This window comes from Nicotiana tabacum, chromosome 6 (genome assembly GCF_000715075.1).
Source record: "Nicotiana tabacum cultivar K326 chromosome 6, ASM71507v2, whole genome shotgun sequence".
NCBI lineage: Eukaryota > Viridiplantae > Streptophyta > Magnoliopsida > Solanales > Solanaceae > Nicotiana > Nicotiana tabacum.
The window spans coordinates 186,155,257-186,176,120 of NC_134085.1; the positions used below are offsets into that span (position 1 = coordinate 186,155,257).

The 20,864-nt window shown below is 38.3% G+C and overlaps 1 long non-coding RNA gene across 1 annotated transcript; it reads left to right on the forward strand.

The window, feature by feature from the left end:
• The first annotated feature begins 3,881 nt into the window (after positions 1-3,881).
• Positions 3,882-6,537, forward strand: LOC107818267 (uncharacterized). The gene is made up of 2 exons (XR_001655375.2): positions 3,882-4,267; positions 6,089-6,537. It is a non-coding gene; the product is annotated as an uncharacterized LOC107818267 (long non-coding RNA).
• Positions 6,538-20,864: the final 14,327 nt, after the last annotated feature.

Below are 20,864 nucleotides of genomic sequence, written 5' to 3' on the forward strand. Positions count from 1 at the left end.
TTTTTGGGAAAAATATTGGGAAATATATAATTATTCATTGGAATTGATTTCTTTAGCAATAATTAATGTTACTAAGTTAATTATGACTAGATACGAGTGGATTGGAGGTGGAATCGAGAGGTAAAGTGGTAATTGAGCTTTGAATTGGCCGTTGGATTGAGGTAAATGTTTGGTATGGCCTTGACTCGAGGGATTAGGGATCCTAGACTTAATTGCTATGTGAAATTTCATGTGCATGGCGTATAGGTGTGGTGACGAGTACCTATGCGCCGCCAAATTATTTGTTTAGCATGTTCCCTTCCCCATTTCTAATATATTGTCTTTCTGTCTTAACTGCTATGTGCTTATTGATGCTTCCATGTCTATTTGCTTTTTGTTAGATGTTGTTTTCTTTATTGAAGGTATTAATAGTTCCGTAGTTTCATTGTATTATGTTATTGGCTTAAGTTGGTTTATTGGTGTTTCATGATATATTCTGTTTGGTCTCGCTGTGTAGTAATATTGAGGAGATTTCATAATTGTATAGATTTCCGTTTGATTTGGTTGAGTCATAAATGTCGTGGAGGGTTTGAGCTAAATCGTGAAATACTTCTTCTTATTGTGTGATTGGTACTGACATGGTGGGATCGGGTTGCACGCCGCAACAGGAGGAATAAGGGTGAAATGTGATTGTCTGGTGGGATCGAGTTGCGCGCCGCAACAAGGAATAATAAGGGTGGAGAGGTGGGATCGGGTTGCATGTCGCAACATGAGGAATAAGGGTGATATATTTAGGAGTAATAAGGGTAGACTGGTGGGATCGGGTTGCACACCGCAACAAGGAGTAATAAGGGTGAATGTTCATATTGTAATGATTATATGGTGGGATCGGGATGCGCGCCGCATTATTTTATTGTTTATGTATTTTTCCTCTGTTGTGATTCTATTATGTAGCACTGTAACTCTCTTAAGGACTGGTTATAGCTGAGTACTGGCAAGATAATTGAGTTCCGTAATTATTTTATTGCAAGTTACTGTTGCATTTCGTTCCATACTTCCTTTTTGCTTTATTATATATTGTATGCATGTTATATTGTAAATGCCCCACCTTAGCCTCGTCACTACCTCGTCGAGGTTAGGCTCGACACTTACCAATACTTGGGGTCGGTTGTACTGATACTACACTCTGCACTTTCTGTGGAGATTTTGGAGCTGATTGTGGCTGATCGAGAGGTCGGTTGCAAGCATTCACCTAGGAGACCCAAGGTAATGATGCAGGCGTCCGCAGGCCATGGCATCCCCTCCTATGTGCTGCATTTCTATTTTTTTTTCTTTCGAGACAGATGTACTTTTCTTTCAGACCATTACTTGTAGCTATTCCTAGAATGTTCGTGGGTTGACACCAGTTTCTGGACGATAACTGTTTCAGTTTTGTTGATAATATAAGGATAATCAGTTAAATATGTACCTCCGCATTTATATCTGTTCGAATTAGTTTTGTAAATTTTAAATTATGAAAATATAAAGAAAAAGGTGAATATAACTCTAACGTTGGCTTGCCTAGCGAGTGTGATATTAGGCGCCATCATGGTCCCGACGATGGGAATTCGGGTCGTGACACTTGTGCTTGTAAGTAACATATAATTGATTATTTTGACTAGTTTTTTGTTGGGATGGAGTGTGTGTGTGTGTGTATTTTTATGCAATTTTACCCATTTGTAAATATTTATTGAAATTGTATTATTTTATGAAATATAAAATTTTAAAAACCCATGGGGCTTACGCCCCGTGCCTCGGAGCTTACGCCTCGCTGAGGCATATGTAAAATACCTCACCTTACGCCCATGCATTTTAAAACACCGATTTTTGGTGTCAGTGCAATTTCTCATACTTTGATTTACTCATGGAGTCTAGTGCAACTTTTGAGATTTGATGAAACTTTTTTTTTGGTGTGGGGCGGAGGGGGGGAGGGAAGGAGAAAGAGGGAGAAGATTATAAGATGGAGATCGAACTCTTACTAACGAGATGAAAGTTTTGTATCCAACCAACTATACTACTAAGATTTTCCGCTTTAATAAGATTTCTTGTTAGATCTCATAAAATATTTTCTTTCATACTTTTTGCTAAATCTATTAGTCAACAACAACAACAACAACGACCTAGTAAAGTCCCACTAAGTGGAGTTTGGGGAGGGTAATGTGTACGTAGATCTTACCCCTACACCGGTAGGACAGGGAGGCTGTTTCTGATAGACCCTCGACTCAGGATTAGTCGGACCAAATATACATCTTAATCTTTTTTTTATAGATAATTTGGATGACCAAAATAAATAAAACCTATGTTTGTTCTTTATAATGTTGTGATTATGCATGATTCTTTAAGCCGAGGGTGCATTGGAAACAACCTCTCTACCTTCACAAAGCTAGGGGTAAGATTGCGTACTTTCTATCCTCCCTATACACCACTTATGGGATTGCACTATTGTTGTTGTTGTTGTTGGACAATGAAAAAAAAGACCTTTTTTTCTTCTTAACTCTTAAGTTAAGTATACAACAACAAACCCAGCGTAATCCCACAATTGGGGTATGGGGAGGGTAGTATGTATGCAGACCTTACCCCTACCTTCAAAAAGACAGAGATGGTGTTTCCGAAAGACCCTCGACTTAGGAAAGATAAAAGGAACGACAACAACAATCACACCAATTCTAAAACCGAAGAAAAAAATACAAAGATACAAAACTAAAACTGAGTATTGTAATCAGAAGGCCAAAACGAAAGCAACAACAAGTAATAATCAAGAAACACGAAAATACATAACTAACGCTAACTCATTTACTAAAGCTATTGTTACAGACAAGGACAACGCTATGCCTTTATTCTCAACCTCCACACCTTCCCATGAAGGTTATGAACAATGAAAATGAACTACATATGGTAGAAAACCATGTGAATCATCAATACGATATTTGATTCACACGGTCCGCACGCTGGTTCATGCAATCACAAAACCATGTGAATCATCAATACGATATTTGATTCACACGGTCCGCACGCTGGTTCATGCAATCACCGCCCGCTCTTGTATTTGTAATAACTTGTCTTGAATAAAATAAAATTTTGATGGAAAAGAACCATAACTATGCAATCCTATTCTTAATAGATTGACCCCAAAATAGCATATCCAGATTATAAGAAAGCCACCTCAAGATATTATTTTTTATACAGATGGTAAAGCAAAAATGAAACTCGCATAATTGCCTCAGCCTTTTGCTCTAATGCAGTTCACGATTATGTATAACATCTTAATTATTAAAATTACCAAAAATCAGCAAAAAGTATCATGTTTAGTGTTAAGGTCTGGTTTAATCTCTCGTGTCTCAAATGTTGCTTTTAGATTTTAAAGCCAAATGCATCCACTCCTAGATTTTCTACTAAAGAAAGAAAGGACTACGCTTGCTGCTCAGATCATCACTGAAGGCAAAATACCATTCAGATCCCTGAAATGAATGCTTCATAGGTGACTCATATTCAGAAAAACCAAATACTTAAAAACTATTGAGTGCAGGTTTGACATCAAAAAGGTTTATCATGAGTAATCAAATTAGAAATAGCAGAATCATTGACAGAAAGATAATTGAGAACAAAATACACTTATTACCTTTTCAACCAATTCTTCTTTTGGTGGATGCAACATAAAGCTTGGGGTACCACCCAACATAAATCTATTAGTCAAAGTTTGTTAAATATTTAATGGGGAAATGACCAAAATTGCTCAAAAGTTTATTTAAAGGACTAATAAGAACATACCTCAAACATAAAGGACCATTTTCGTCATTTCTCATATAGTTTGGTAAAAATGGGAGCTCATTCTTTTTTTCTACTCCTATAAATAGAAGCACCACTACAGCGCTGGATGTGCAAAACCCTAATCAGTGGCGGCTGTGCCTCTAAAACCCTAATCAGTGGCTGCATGTACATCTATAAGCTGTCTGTGTTATAGCTCTGGCGGTGCCTCCCAATGGCAGGCGTTACGAGTAAGGAGCGAAAACTCCTTTATCGCTTTGTTACTTGGACCTACATTTGAACATCTCCCTCTATGTGGATTCAATATTTAGAGGATTCATCATTGTCTAAATACTAAATGATGAATCCTCTAATACTAAATCCAACTTAGTGGTTTAGCATAGGGTATAGAGGAGCTTTGAGTCTCTGTATAATGTGTTTGGTTTACAACGAAGCTCACGGAATCGGACGGATACTGCGCCGTCATATGTCTCCAACAGAACTGGTAAACTGGTATATCCTTATTTTGATTTTGTTCATTCTTATGTATGCATAACATGGCTTGTGTTAGCATTGATTGGTCTATTCCTCTTCCCCAGTACTATGGGTGTAGAGAGGTCTCTAATCAAATGCTTATATGAAAGTTTGGAGAATGGTTGGCCCCTCGAATTTGTTTATGCTGTTGGGGTTTTCAAATTTTCTCCTAAAAACCATCAATTATGACACTAACTTGCATCCAGCTCCCAATTCCTTTTTATTTTAACGAGCTTGTGTAAATTCCCTAGAGTTAGCAATCTATTTACTCAACTGCATTTCATTTTTGAGTTGAAGCTGTTCCTCGGCAGTGCTAATATGAAATGGTATGACTCTAGCATTGCTTATTTCTCTCCTTCCTGTACGTATGGATGGAAGAGGATACTCATCGATGCTTACATTGAATTTGAAGTTTGTCAGGCTCCTTTGAAAACTTTTTATGATAGAGGAGTTTGGAAAATACTCCTACATATATATATATATATATATATATATATATATATATATATATATATATATATATCATTATGTCAGGAACTGTAAGCATATTGTTAAAGAAGAATTAACTGAATTAGCCACCCACCCAATTGCTTAAACTAAAAATAGTCGGCAGATGTATAATATATGCATAGTCCATATATAATATGTGTATAATCATGTATAATCATGTATAATCAATGTATATTTGCTAAGAAAAAGTAAACAATGAATTTTATCGGCTATTTGTGTAAAAATCCCTATTTTTAATCTACCTGAGTATTTTTAGCAGACAATCGAGCTGAAGCTATTTGGTTGATGAAAAGTTCCCAACTGAAATGTGGTTGTATTTTGTGGAAATCTTATAAGGGGAACTAGGATCTTGAAAATTGGAAGAGCATTTTTATGAGTTAAGGATTTAGTTATAGACTAGTTTATGGTTCTGTCTGACAATGAAATATGTTATTCTTTTTTGGCTCTGATTGACTTCCTTTAGGCTATAGTAGTAGAAACTTTCTTTTTATTTCTTATGACTTGCCAACTTTAATCCACCAGTTCAATACAATTAACATTTAGATGATCATCAATTGTAATGCTGCTAAACCAAAATGTCAAATGCTTTCTCTAAACTGAAATCTTTTAAATTTTTTTCTGAAGAAAAAAAATGTAGTTTAATTTTTATTTGGATCAGATTGCTTTTTCATCAAAAAATAGTGATGGATCCACTTTCTTATGTATGCATAAGTTGTACTGTGGTTGATGCTTGTTTGTACTGATAAGTCAGCATTGATTGTTATATGCCTCCTTCTATCACTATGGTTGTACAGAGGTCTCAAATCAATGCACATATTAAAGTTTGGAGAACGGTTGGCCCCTCGAATTGTTTTATGGCTTGGGGTTTTCAAAATTTCTCATACAAATTATCCTCAATGACTCTGTAACTTGCATCCAGCTCTACAATTGCCCTATTATCACTTGTGATTCACTGCCACATAATTATGTTTTGTTATGCCGAAACAGAAATCTTTATATATTATTCTGAATGGAAAATGTATTGATCATTCTTTTTGGGCTGGTTGGTTGTAACATGCAATAGTTGCTCAAGCTAGTTCACTCAAATGAGCTAGTTATAATCGGTTGCATTCTATATTTGCTCGTTTGTTGTTTGATCTGGCTGTTATTGGGTTCCCATCTCTGTCCGAGTACAGGCAGATACTATCAAGTCTCTTTACATATGCATGAATCTTAACTGTTCATATATTTTTTTAAAACTGCTTGGCCGCTGGCATCTGGCTAAGTTTCGTTATGTTTGCAGGGTATTGGTGTTAAATTGAAGAGTCGAGGTTACTCTGAAAGCTAGCAGGTCCATGTCTCAGCTTGACTCAGTATTATGATTCACTATCCGAGGGCATGCGACTGAGTGTTAGATTGCATCAGAAGCATGAAATGTACTATATGATCTGTAGATGGTAGAATAGAAGATTCTTTATGGCATCAACTCACGCTGGGAAGGGTAACGTGTTTCACAAGACCTCCATTGCCTAGCAGTACATGACACATCTCTAATCTCTGTATAATTTTATTCTGTAACTATGTTTACATTTATTCTGCAATTAGGTTTACATGTGAACAGAACAGTGCAAATAGGAAAAAGGAATTCAGAGAGTTCTCATATTCTCTTTGTGACATTATTCATGAGTGGTGCTGAAATTAAGTATTTCATCTTGTGTTGAATTAAAACAAGGAAATATGACTCATTGCCTTTACATGGTCTTTCACAACCTTTACCACGAGATGCTTAGTGAGCTAAATTATTTGAAAAGAGCATAGGTGAGCTGATTATTTTATCAGAAAATTTCATACCTCTCGACCATTAGCAAACAAGGATTGATTAAATTACAGGATTTATTATAGTTACGGACATATTATAGGTCCTAAAACATCAGCCAATCTACAGTTAGGTTGGAATTAACACACAAGTATCCTAAGACAGAAGAAACTATCCTAACAGAAATAAAAGAAAAAAGTAATTAACACGCAAGTATCATCTCTCTTGGAAGAAAAAAATTTTCCAAATAAAGCAATAGTAATTTTAAAAGGAAACTTTCACGTACTAGATAATTGAGTAGCAATATATTGGATGAAATTGCACCCTAAGAATTAACTCCCGCCCATTTAACTTCTTAAACTTTTGCTTAAATTAAAAATAACCGGCGGAGATATAATATATGTATAATTTATGTATTAAATGTGTAATTGTGTATAATCAATGTATATGGCTAGAAAAGTAAATAATAAATATGACCGGTTGTTTATGCAAGGATAATCTCTTCTCTTCTCCTCTTTCTATCAAGATCTTCGTCGCAAAACAGAATGGTTAAGAGAATGGCTTTTGCTTCTTAAAGCCAACTTTTAAGTTATAATTAAAACAAAGGTTAGGAATACAATTACTTTATTACTTTTTCTTTTCTTTTCTTTTATTTCTCTTCCTCCCTCCCTCCTACAGTTGGTCCAAAAAATAAAAAACTTTATTCCCTTCTTCATGGTAACATTTTTATGTTATTATCCTAATTCTCTGTCAAATATATAATTAATTTTACTTCTATGTTAGCATTTCTGTTTCTCCGTTTAAAGCAACAACGAAAGCACCAATTAAATTCCAATAGTTTATTATGTGTCCATATAATATAGATATGCAAATCCATCATAAGATCGCATGAACAATAACTTAATGAAATAAAGATGAAACTGTTTTAAGAAATTAGCAAGCAAAAAGTACCTGCACTGCATCAGATTGGCTGCATTGCGGCCCTCATTTTTTATGTGGATAAATCATCATGAAGTTTGTCACAAATTAAGGCCATGCTTAAAAGTGGAAATTTTTATATCCGTTTCATCCTATAACTTCTTTTGTTCTTGCATAGCGAAATACAAGATCCTGCTTTAGTTTATTAAGCTCTCCGCCGGCAATCTGACCAGCCATGTGATGAGATGAACATTGAAAGACAGAATAAGGTGTCATATAATTACATATTAAGCATTTGGGAGTTATAAACATGAAAAGACATGAGAGTTATGGATAATATTAAGGGATTTTTTCATTCCTATACACTATTAGAAACTTTATTATCCTAAATGTTCATGTTTAGTAAATTACCCTACCTACACAAGTTTTGTTTACAAAATATATACATTCCATCTTAAAAGGCTCCCAATTCAATTAAGGGATTTAGTTCCACCTTAAATCACTTCCAGAATTATTCATATTCATGCGGCAATAGAGTTGATTCAATTTTCTATGATTTCGCGCACAAGCATTAACGAAACAAGCAGGAAAAAGCTTTCTTTACTTGTTCAATTCCTCTTAATTCAGTTGTGTGTCGGTCCATTTGATAGACTCCCGAGTGAGATAAAATGTGATTGTTTGATGTAGCAACCTGTGATTTATAAAGATAAAATGCACCAAAAAAAGTATGTAATTAATTAGCAAGTAGTTGAAGGTGAACACAGTAAATCTCATAGTTTACCTACACAAACAATATATATCTGGAGTTTGCATATTTTAAGCAACCCAACTTGCACCAAACAAGAGAAGATCATATCTTAGAAGACAAAAAGGCAAGAACAGGGAGGGGGCAAAGAAAATTTATTCATGTTCAGAATTATTGTATGTTAATTGCGAAGTGATTTAAGACCATACTTTTCAACAGCTTTACCATTTCTAGGATTAAAATGAATTCCACTGATGAACTCGTACAAAGACCTTAAGCAAAGAACAAGAAAAAAATACATGCCTGTGTCATCAGTTACACGACTACAAGCTGAAATATAAGAAACCTACGCAGTCAACTTCTTGCACGTAAACATTAGCAAAAGCCAAAAAGTTTCTATCACGTAATACAGGTTTCTACAACATGCTCTATTTGTTCCTTTGAATACTGAAACAGGTCAAGAGATGAGAAAGTTGAAGGCATGATGACCTTGCGGAGTGCCAAACTTCGTGAATAGGGATAAAATATATACATTTCACCTCTGAACATGACGGTATAATTTTAAGGTAGCAGGACTATCTTCACTAACAAAATAATCTGTTAGCTCTGGCTTTGCATTTGAAAATTTTCCAGTATATGGATTAAGATTTCAAGTTAAAAAAGAGAAGATAATTAAATGACAAAAGAACCCTAAAAGTGAATAAAGCTGCATAGAAACAAATACAAATTTTATACAATATGTCTTTTGTATATTTTGTATTTGATTTATACATAGTAAAAATAAATTTCATACAACTAATTATATATTATATAATTTATCTACAACTTATCTACAACTTTCACACATTATTTCTACCCAGTTAAATACAACTACAATAACATATAACTTAAATACAAATTTTATATAAAATTTATACAAAATGTCTTTTGTATATTTTGTATCTGATTTATACATAGTAAAAATAAATTTCATACAACGAATTATATATTATACAATACCCAATCCAAACAAATAATGATTTTTGAAAGTCCAAATTCGAATTCAAAGCTTCAAAGCTTTTTAATGGCTGTCAATGGTGAAATTGCTGCTTTCTTTTTCTTTGCTTTACATTACTGAAATTAGGGATTGAGAGATAGAGAGAGACGTATAGAGAATTCTCAATTCTTTGCAACAATATTCAATTCAAACAAATAATGTTTTTTGAAAACCCAAATTCGAATTCAAAGCTTCAAACCTTTTAATGTTTTTAATGGTGAAATCGTGGGTGGGTGCAAGATACGTGGGGGTAAGATGTGGAGAGAGAAACGTGGGGGAGTGGAAAATATGTTAGAGTACGTTTAGGACACTAATTATTATCATTAATTCCCTTAAAATGTACATAAATGGTAATTGGGTATATAAAATATAATTATAGTAAAACTTGAGTAGGGAGGGTAATATAGTTTCATATAGTGTATAGGAATGTAAAAATTCCTAATATATTAATTAGAAAAGTTAAGGACATTAAGATATGTGAGTTATGGAAAAGATATATCCAAGGGACGGTTCTTTTATCAGGCTTTGAGGTAACGTCTTGGACTTCCCAATAAAAGACGTAACAGTTGTTTATTATTTAATACATTATTTTAAACTTTTTAATAGTTTTAATAATTGAATGAAAAAGGAAGTAAAATGCAAAAAAAAGGAGAAAAAAGATAATTATAATTGCTGGGCAGATAGAGGTGCCACATCACCTTACTAATTCCCAGCTTTATATTTATATATAGATTTTATAGATAAACAAACAAAAATGAAAATAAGACATTATTTTTTAAAATTAATTTTAATTAAAAAATATTACATTTAGCTATAGATATACCTTATAGGAGTGTGCGTGTAGTATTTCGATAATACTTTTGAGCAGTAAGTAGCTAGCGTTTGACCATAAATTCCCAAATTTGTTTTGAAAAATCTCATTTGGGTGGAGTTTGATTTGAAGATGAAAATGTGTTTAGACATCAGTTTTTAAAAAATATTTCCCAAAATTATTTTGGAAAAAATATGAAACATGATTTATACCCACAATTTCTAAAAACTATCACAAATACACAACAATACCATTATCAATAACATTCTTATATTATCGTAAACTATAGTCCTGAACATAAATAAATTTGGTACAAAATTATCCTTTTTATAATGAACTACATGATACACTATCAGATGACCGAGAAGACGAAGCAACATTATTACAAAATAATAAATGGTAGGCTCTTTTATCATAATCATAATCTATATTATATTAAAAGTGGGAATCCCATAACTAAAAAGTCAAATTACATAAATACCCTTCTAAAAAATCTAAATGCCCTATTTTATAAATTTTATATAATTATTTAATAATATAATAAAACATCATTTAAATAAATGTAAATGATGACCCAAAAGGTCATCACTTGTTTTAGAAATGAATTTTATGTTCCGAGGCCTTAAAAACCTTTCAGTATCACCTCATTTGCGTGCGCAGTTCGGGCGCATAGTCGGAAAGCCAATATGTGAAAATTTGTGAAAAATGATGAATTTTGACTCTAAAATGAATTAATTTGATTTCGGTCAACATTTTGGGTAAACGGACCCGGACCCGTGATTTGACGGTCCCCGAGAGTCCGTAGGAAAATATGGAACTTGAGCGTATGCCCGGAATCGAATTCCAAGGTCCCAAGCCCGAGAAATAAATTTTTAAAGAAAATTATTTTCTGGAATATTATTGAGTTTTTGGAAGTGAAATGTGTTTAAACTTTGATGGTATCGGACCCGTATTTTGGTTCCGGCTAGGGCTGTTCTTTCGGATCGGATATCCGAAATCCGAACCGATCCATTGAATTTCGGATTTTGGATTTCAGATTGGATCGGATTTCGGATTGTGTTTATTAAAATTTCGGATTTCAGATCGGATTCGGATTGGTATATTTTAATCCGATCCGATCCGAAATCCGAAATTATTAGGCAATGTATAAATACTACACTTTAATTTCGGATAGTAAATACTTCCTATACATCTTCCTCCAAGTTATTACCTTTACAATTGCTAGATTTAGATATATTGGCACTATAGTACTCTCATAATTGCATAAACATGAATTTTCTTAATATATTGCCTCTTTTACAAAGAAAAAAAATATTAGTTTGCAACTTTGAGGCATAATAATATGATCCGTAAGATCCGATCCAAACTTTAAAATCCGATACGATCCGATATAATTCGGATTGGATTGCATTTTCTAAAATCCGAAATCCGAAATTCAAATCCAAAATGTGCTAAATCCGATCCGATCCGTGCACAACCCTAGTTCCGGCGCCCAGTACAAGTCTTATATGTGATTTAAGATAAGTCTGTGAAATTTGGTAATAAATAGACTTGAAATGATATGAATCGGACCTTAATTGAGGACATTGGGAAAATTTGATGTTCTTAACAAATTTGATGATTTTGATGCTAAATTCATAGTTGTTGATGTTATTTTGGTGATTTGAATGCACGAGCGAGTCCGTATGATATTTTTAGGTGGGTGTGCATGTTTGGTTTGGAGCCCCGAGGGCTCGGGTGAGTTTTGGATAGGCCACGGGGTGGATTTTGAACTTAAGAAATTGCAGACTTCAGCTGTTGCATTGCAGGCCTGCATGCGAAGCCTGGCTCACAAATGCGAAGGCTTTGTCGCAAATGCGAACAATAGCCCAGGCCAGCTTACCTCGCAAATGCGAGGGATTGATCGCAAATGCGATCCTCTAGTTTTAGCCAGCCGTCGCAAATGCGACACATTTGTTCGCAATTCCCACTTCGCAAATGCGAAAACTGCTTCGCAAATGCGAACTTAGCAGAGGCCTTGGTCACAATTGCGACATCTGCAACCTGCAATTTTATAATTTAGCCGAAAATCTTTCATTTTTCACACTCTTTCAAAATCAAAATACTCTTGGGCGATTTTTCAAAGACAACTCTTCTTCCAAATCAATTGTAAGTTAATTTTAACTCGTTTTCTTCAATCATTAACATAATTTACATGATTTCAACTCAAAATCAATGATTTTCATGGGGGAAATTGGGTGTTTTGGATAGAACCTAGGTTTTTCAAAAATTAGGGATTTGAACCTCGACTTGAGGTCCGATTTCAAAACAAATTATATATTTGGGTTCGTGAGGGAATGGGTAATCGGGTTTTGGTTCGAACCTCGGGTTTTGACCATGTGGGCCCGGGGGCGATTCTTGACTTTTTGGGTAAACTTTTGAAAAACTCATTTTCATGCATTACAATTGATTCATTTAGCATTTCTTGATGTAATTAAGTAACTTATGGCTAGATACGAGCGAATTGGTGGTAGAATCAAGAGGTAAAGCGATAGTACAGACTTGAATTGTGTTCGTGGCATCGAGGTAAGTGTTTGGTCTAACCTTAGCTTGAGGGATTATGAGTCGTGTCTTATTTGCTACGTGTTAATTGTGGAGTACAACGTATAGGCATGGTGACGAGTATCTATACGTCGGTGTCAAGCATGCCCGTGAGTCTTGTATTGTAATTGTTATGACTCTGTTGTGGTTTGTTATGCTTCAGATGTTATTATCATTATTGTTCCCTTACCGGGATGTTATTATCATTACTGTTCCTTTGCCGGGATATTATTATCATTATTGTTCCCTTGCTGGGATGTTATTATCATATTATTGTTCCCTTGCCGGGATGTTATTTTGATGTTATTATTCCCTTGCCGGGACCCATTTATGATTTGTGTTGATAAAAAAAATGAGAGCGGGTTGCACGCCTGTAACAAGATATGTGAAATGGGAGCGGGTTGCACGCTTGCAACAAGATATGTGAAATGGGAGTGGGTTGCACGCCTACAACAAGATATATGAAATGGGAGCGTGTTGCACGCCTGCAACAAGATATGTGAAATGGGAGCGGGTTGCACGCGTGCAACAAGATATATGAAATGGGAGCGGGTTGCACGCCTGCAACAAGATATATGAAATGAGAGCAAGTTGTACGCCTGCAACATGATATATGAAATGGGAACGGGTTGCACGCCTGAAACAAGACATGAGAAGTGGGATCGGGTTGCACGCCTGCAACAAGATCTGAAATGAAAGTGAATTCTGCATTTGTTTTCCTTATCCTTGTTAGTAATTGGATTTTGGTTTCTTTATATTCTCTTGATGCAACAAGATCTGAAATGAAAGTGAATTCTGCATTTGTTTTCCTTATCCTTGTTAGTAATTGGATTTTGGTTTCTTTATATTCTCTTGATATTCTGTTGTTATATGTCATTCCCTGAAGCATGTTTCCCCCGCCCAATTTTAAATGTAATTATCTGCTTCTATTTTCACTGTATATGATATAACTGCACAGGTTTATTTGGTAGTCTGGGCCTAGCCTCGTCACTACTTCGCCAAGGTTAGGCTAGGCACTTGCCAACACATGGGGTCGGTTGTGCTGATACTACACTCTGCCCTATTTTGTGCAGATCCCAGTGTTTTAGACTTTGGACCGTAGTGAGGTTGCTACCTTCAGTCTAGTAGGCGACCCGAGGTAGTCCTGCAGGCGTCTGCGGGCCTTGGCGTCACCTCCTATCTTTCCTTTATCCTGTTTCCTTTACTTATTTCAGAAACAGTGTATCTTTTATCTTTCAAACTTTGTATGTAGTATTCTTAGACCATCTGTGAAACTGTGACACCAAATTCTGGGTAGAGTTGTATTAGACTTCCGCGGTTTGTATTAAGATAAATTATCAGATTTTGTCTTCCACTCAATTAGTTTTGCTATTTGCATGATATCTATTCATCACTAATAATGGTTTAAAACTGGAAAAGGTTAAGTAATTAGAATAATTTGGCTTGCCTAGCTTTCACCAGTAGGCACCATCACGACTTTCAAGGGTGGGAAATCCGGGTCGTGACAAGTTGGTATCAGAGCTCTAGGTTACATAGGTCTCACAGTTCGTAGACAAGCTTAGTAGAGTCTGAGGGATCGGTATGGAGACATCTGTATTTATTCCAGAGGCTATAGAGTTAGGAAAAACTTCACAATTATTCTTTCCTATCGTGCGGTTTGGTTTCTCAATGCTAATTGAATTTTTACTCTGTTCTTTCGCAGATGGCGAGAACACGCGCTTCCTCAGCCACTGACAAGCAGCCCGAGCCTCCAGCAGCAGCTCCCATGAGGGGCAGAGGGCGAGGCCGAGGTCGTGCTAGAGGCTGAGGTAGGGGTAGAGCACAACCTAGAGTAGCAGCAGCAGCGGCGGAGCCTCAGGTTGACTTTGATGATTAGGTTCTGGCCCAGACAATTCCGGTGGGCCCAGCTCAAGTCTCAGAGGGGTTTATTGCTACCCCAGTACTCCAGGATGCTCTGGTCCACATAGTGGGCCTTATGGAGAGTGTCACCCGGGCATGCTTACTTCCTATAACACCAGCTGTCTCTCAGGCTGGAGGAGGAGCCCAGACTCCTTCTACTTGCACTCTGGAGCAGGTAGCTCCCCAGTTTCAGACTCCAGTAGTTCAGACGGGTGTGGTAGCCCAGACCGGTGATGGAGAAGCTATATCTGCCAATGCTTTGTGGAGTTTGGATAGGTTCACCAAGCTCTTCACTACTACTTTTAGCGGTGCATCTTCTGAGGATCCCCAGGATTATCTAGACAGTTGTCATGAGGTTCTCAGGAACATGGGGACAGTGGAGACCAATGGGGTTGATTTTGCTACTTTTTGCTTGTCTGGATCCGCCAAAACTTGGTGGAGAGATTATTGCTTGGCTAGACCAGTCAGATCACCAACTTTGACTTAGGAGCAGTTTACTCAGCTATTTCTGGGGAAGTTTCTCTCCATCACTCAGAGAGAGATCTATCGGAGGCAGTTTGAGCATCTCCAGCAGGGTTCTATGACTGTTACTCAGTATGAGACTAGATTCATTGACTTGGCCCGTCATGCTCTTATCATACTTCCCACACACAGAGAGAGGGTAAAGATGTTCATTGAGGGGCTTATCTAACCTATTCGACTTCAGATGGACAAGGAGAAGGGAAGTGAGATTTATTTTCTGGAGGCGGTCAACGTGGCCAGGAGAGTTGAGATAGTTCTATTGCAGGCAGGTGGTCAGGGTTATGACAAGAGGCCTCGTCATTCAGGCAGATTCAGTGGTACCACATTTTTAGGTAGGGATTCGTATGGTAGAGGCCATCCTCATAGACCTTTTCAGTCAGCACTTCAAGTCTCTCATGGTGCTTTAGGTGGCTGTGGTTCTTATATGCAGTATTCTGATCAACAGTCCTACAACGCACCACCAACTCCTATCAGTGCACCGCCGCTTCAAAGTTTCTAGAGTCGTCAGCCCCAGCAGCCGAAGGCTTGTTTTACTTGTGGAAACACAAGGCACATTGCTAGGTATTACCCTCGAGCACCGAGTAGTTCTCAATAGCAGAGTTTCCGTGCCATGGTTCAGGCACCGAGTGTTCCACAGCCCGCCCAGCCAGCTAGAGGTGGGAGTAGAGGTGCTAGATGTGGAGGTAGAGGTATTAGAGGTAGAGCTCAGGCCACTAGAGGTGGAGGCCAGCCAGCAGCAGGCCGTCCTAGTAGTTCAGGGCGGTGGGGCCCAGCCCCGATGTTATGCTTTTCCAGCCAAGCCCGAGGCTTAGACTTCCAATGCAGTTATCACAGGTACTGTTCTGGTTTGTAGCAGAGATGCTTCGGTTTTATTTGATCCAGGATCTACATACTCCTATGTGTCGTCTTATTTTGCACCATATCTGGTCATGCCTAGTGATTCTTTGAGTGCTCTTATTTATGTGCCTACACCGGTGGGTGATTCTATTGTGGTAGATCAAGTCACTCGTTCATGCATAGTTGTGATTGGGGGTCTTGAGACTCGTGTAGATTTGTTACTTCTAGACATGGTTGATTTTGATGTCATATTGGGGATGGACTGGTTATCACCTTACCACGCTATCTTGGACTGTCATGCCAAGACTGTGACCTTAGACTTGCCGGGTTTACCTTGTTTAGAGTGGAGAGGGACTCCTGGTCATTCTACCCGTAGTGTTATCTCATATGTGAAGGCTCGATGTATGGTCGAGAAGGGGTGTTTGGCCTATTTGGCCTATGTTCGTGATTCTAGTGCTGAGGTTCCTTTTATTGATTTTGTGCCTGCTGTTCGCGAGTTTCCTGAGGTATTTCCTTTAGACCTGCCGGGTATGCCACCCGTTAGGGATATCGACTTTTGCATTGATTTGGCTCCGGGCACTCAGCCCATTTCTATTCTGCCGTATCGTATGTCCTTGCCTGAGTTGAAAGAGTTGAAGGAGCAGTTGCAAGACTTGCTTGAAAAAGGTTTCATTAGACCTATTATTTTGCCTTGGGGTGCGCCAGTGTTGTTTGTTAAGAAGAAGGACGGATCGATGAGAATGTGTATTGATTACCGACAGTTGAACAAAGTTACAATCAAGAATAAATATCCATTACCGATGATTGATGATTTGTTTGATGAGCTTCAGGGTGCTAAGATATTTTCGAAGATTGACTTGAGATCTGTCTACCATCAGTTGAGGATTAGGGCATCCGATGTCCCTAAGACAGCTTTCCGCACTCGGTACGAGCATTATGAGTTTTTGGTGATGTCATTCGGGTTGACAAATGCCCCAACAACTTTTATAGATTTGATGAACCGAGTGTTCAATCCTTACTTGGATTCGTTCGTGATAGTCTTCATTGATGATATTTTGATCTATTCCCGCAGCTGGGAGGAGCACAAACAACATCTTAGAGTAGTTCTTCAGACTTTGAGGGGTAGTCAGTTGTATGCCAAGTTTTCGAAGTGCAAGTTCTGGTTGAGTTCGGTTGCATTCCTGGGTCATGTTGTATCTGCATAGGGTATTCAGGTAGATCCGAAAAAGATAGAGGCAGTTAAGAACTGGACTAGACCTGCATCAGCTACAGAGATCCGGAGTTTCTTGGGTTTGGCAGGCTATTATCGTCAGTTTGTGGAGGGGTTTTCATCTATTGCAGCCCCGATGACCAGATTGACCCAGAAGGGTGCCCAGCTCAGATGGTCGGACGAGTGTGAGGCGGGCTTTCAGAAGCTCAAAACAGCTTTGACTACGACATCAGTATTGGTTTTTCCCATGGGTTCAGGGCCATGTACAGTTTATTGTGATGCATCTCGTATTGGACTTGGTGCGGTGTTGATGCAAGATGGAAAGGTCATTGCCTATGCTTCGCGACAATTGAAGATTCATGAGAAGAACTATCCGGTTCATGATTTGGAGTTGGCAACCATTGTACACACGTTGAAGATTTGGAGGCATTATCTGTATGGCATGACATGTGAGGTGTTCACGAATCATAAGAGTCTACAGTATTTGTTCAAGCAAAATGAGCTAAATTTGAGGCAGAGAAGGTAGTTAGAGCTATTAAAAGACTATAATATCACCATCTTATATCATCCGGGAAAGGCCAATGTGGTGGCCGATACTTTGAGCAGGAAGTCAGCCAGTATGACAGTCTTGCTTATATTCCGGTCGATGAGAGACCGCTTGCTTTGGATGTTCAGGCTTTGGCCAATCAGTTCGTGAGGTTGGATGTTTCTAAGCCCAACCATGTGTTAGATTGCACAGTCACTCGTTCTTCTTTATTGGAGCGTATCCGAGATCGGCAGTATGACGATCCCTATTTATGTGTCCTTAGAGACACGGTGCAGCATAGAGGTGCCAAGCAGGTTACCTTAGGGGATGATGGAGTTTTAAGATTGCAGGGTTGAGTTTGTGTGCCTAATGTGGATGGGCTTCAAGAGTTGATTTTAGAGGAGGCCCATAGCTCCCGATACTCTATTTATCCGGGCGCCACTAAGATGTATCAGGATTTGTGGCAGCATTATTGGTGGAGAAGAATGAAGAAGGATATCGTTGCATATGTGCCTCGGTGTTTGAATTGTCAGCAGGTTAAGTACGAGCATCAGAGGCCTGGTAGTTTGTTTTAGAGGATTGAGCTTCCCGAGTGGAAGTGGGAGCGTATCACTATGGACTTCGTTGTTGGACTCCCACAGACTCAGAGGAAGTTCGACGTAGTGTGGGTTATTGTTGATAGGCTGACCAAGTCAGCATATTTCATTCCTGTGGCAGTTTCCTATTCTTTCGAGAGGTTAGCTGAGATCTATATCTAGGAGATAGTTCGTCTTCATGGTGTGCCTGTGTCTGTCATTTCAGACCGAGGTACGTAGTTTACCTCACATTTCTAGAGAGCGGTTCAGCGAGAGTTGGGCACACGGGTTGAGTTGGGCACAACATTCATCCTCAGACGGACGGGCAGTCCGAGCGGACTATTCAGATTTTGGAGGATATGCTCCCAGCTTGTGTCATTGACTTTGAAGGCTTGTGGGATCATTTTTTGCCTTTAGCAGAGTTTGCCTACAACAACAGCTACCAGTCGAGTATCCAGATGGCTTCTTATGAGGCTTTGTATGGTAGGCGGTGTCGGTCGCCGGTTGGATGGTTTGAGCCGGGGGAGGCTCGGTTGTTGGGTACAGATCTAGTTCAGGATGCCTTGGACAAGGTCAGGATTATTCAAGACAGGCTTCGTACAGCTCAGTCCAGGCAAAAGAGTTATGCCGACCGTAAGGTTCGTGATTTGGCATTCATGGTCGGTGAGCGGGTGTTGCTTCGGGTATTGCCTATGAAGGGCGTGATAAGATTTGGGAAGAGGGGTAACCTTAGCCCTAGGTTCATTGGCATGTTTGAGATTCTTTATCGAGTGGAGAGGTGGATTACAGACTTGCGTTACCGCCGAGTTTATCAGTTGTGCATCCAATGTTTCATGTGTCCATGCTTTGGAAGTATCACGGCGATCCATCCCACGTGTTAGATTTCAGCACTGTCCAGTTGGACAAGGACTTGTCTTATGAGGAGGAGCCGGTAGCTATTCTAGACCGGCATGTTCATCAGTTGAGATTGAAGAGTTTTCCTTCTGTTCGTGTTTAGTGAAGAGGTCAGACTGCTGAGGCATCGACCTGGGAGTCCGAGTCTGATATGTGAAGCCGTTATCCCCATCTTTTCTCCGACTCAGGTACTTCCTTCTTATGTTCGTTCGAAGATGAACGATTGTTTTAGAGGTGGAGAATGTGATGACCCAAAAGGTCATCACTTGTTTTAGAAATGAATTCTGTGTTCCGAGGCCTTAAAAACCTCTTTCAACATCACCAAGATTTGTATGCGCAGTCCGGCACGTAGCCGGAAAGCCAATATGTGAAAATTTGTGAAAAATGATGAATTTTGACTTTAAAATGAATTAATTTGACTTCAGTCAATATTTTAGGTAAACGGACCCGTACCCGTGATTTGACGGTCCTAGAGGGTCTATAGGAAAATATGGGACTTGGGCGTATGCCCGGAACCAAATTCGAGGTCCCAAGCCCGAGAAATAAATTTTTAAAGAAAATTATTTTTTGGAATATTATTGAGTTTTTGGAAGTGAAATGTGTTTAAACCTTGATGGTATCGGGCCCGTATTTTGGTTTCGGCGCCCGGTACAGGTTTATATGTGATTTAAGATAAGTCTGTGAAATTTGGTAATAAACGAACTTGAAATGATATGAATCGGACCTTATTTGAGGAAATTGGGAAAATTTAATGTTCTTAAAAAATTTCATGATTTTGATGCTAACTTCATAGTTGTTGATGTTATTTTGGTGATTTGAATGCACAATCGAGTCCGTATGATATTTTTAGGTTGATGTGCATGTTTGGTTTGGAGCCCCGAGAGCTCGTGTGAGTTTTGGATAGGCCACGGGGTGGATTTTGGACTTGAGAAATTGCAGACTTCAGCTGTTGCATTGCAGGCCTGCAGGCTTCGCATTTGCGAAGCCTAGCTCGCAAATGCGAGTTCGCAAATGCGAATAATAGCCCATGCCAGCTTACCTCGCAAATGCAAGGGATTGATCGCAAATGTGATCCCCCAGTTTTAGCCAGACGTCACAAATACGACACATTTGTTCGCAATTCCCACTTCGCAAATGCGAAAACTGCTTCACAAATGCGAACTTAGCAGAGGCCTGGGTTCTCAATTGCGACATCTGCAACCTGCAATTTTATAACTTAGCCGAAAATCTTTCATTTTTCACACTCTTTCAAAACCAAAACACTCTTGGGCGATTTTTCAAAGACAACTCTTCTTCCAAATCGATTGTAAGTCAATTTTAACTCGTTTCCTTCAATCATTAACATCTTTTCACATGATTTCAACTCAAAATCAATGATTTTCATGGGGAAATTGGGTGTTTTGGGTAGAACCTAGGTTTTTCAAAAATTGGGGATTTGGACCTCGATTTGAGGTCCGATTTCAAAATAAATTATATATTTGGGTTCGTGGGGGAATGGGTAATCGGGTTTTGGTTCGAACCTCGGGTTTTGACCATGTGGGCCCGGGGGCGATTTTTGACTTTTTGGGTAAAACTTTGGAAAACTCATTTTTATGCATTCAAATTGATCATTTAGCGTTTATTGATGTAATTAAGTAACTTGTGGCTAGATACGAGCGAATTGATGATGGAATCAAGAGGTAAAACGATAGTAGAGACTTGAATTGTGTT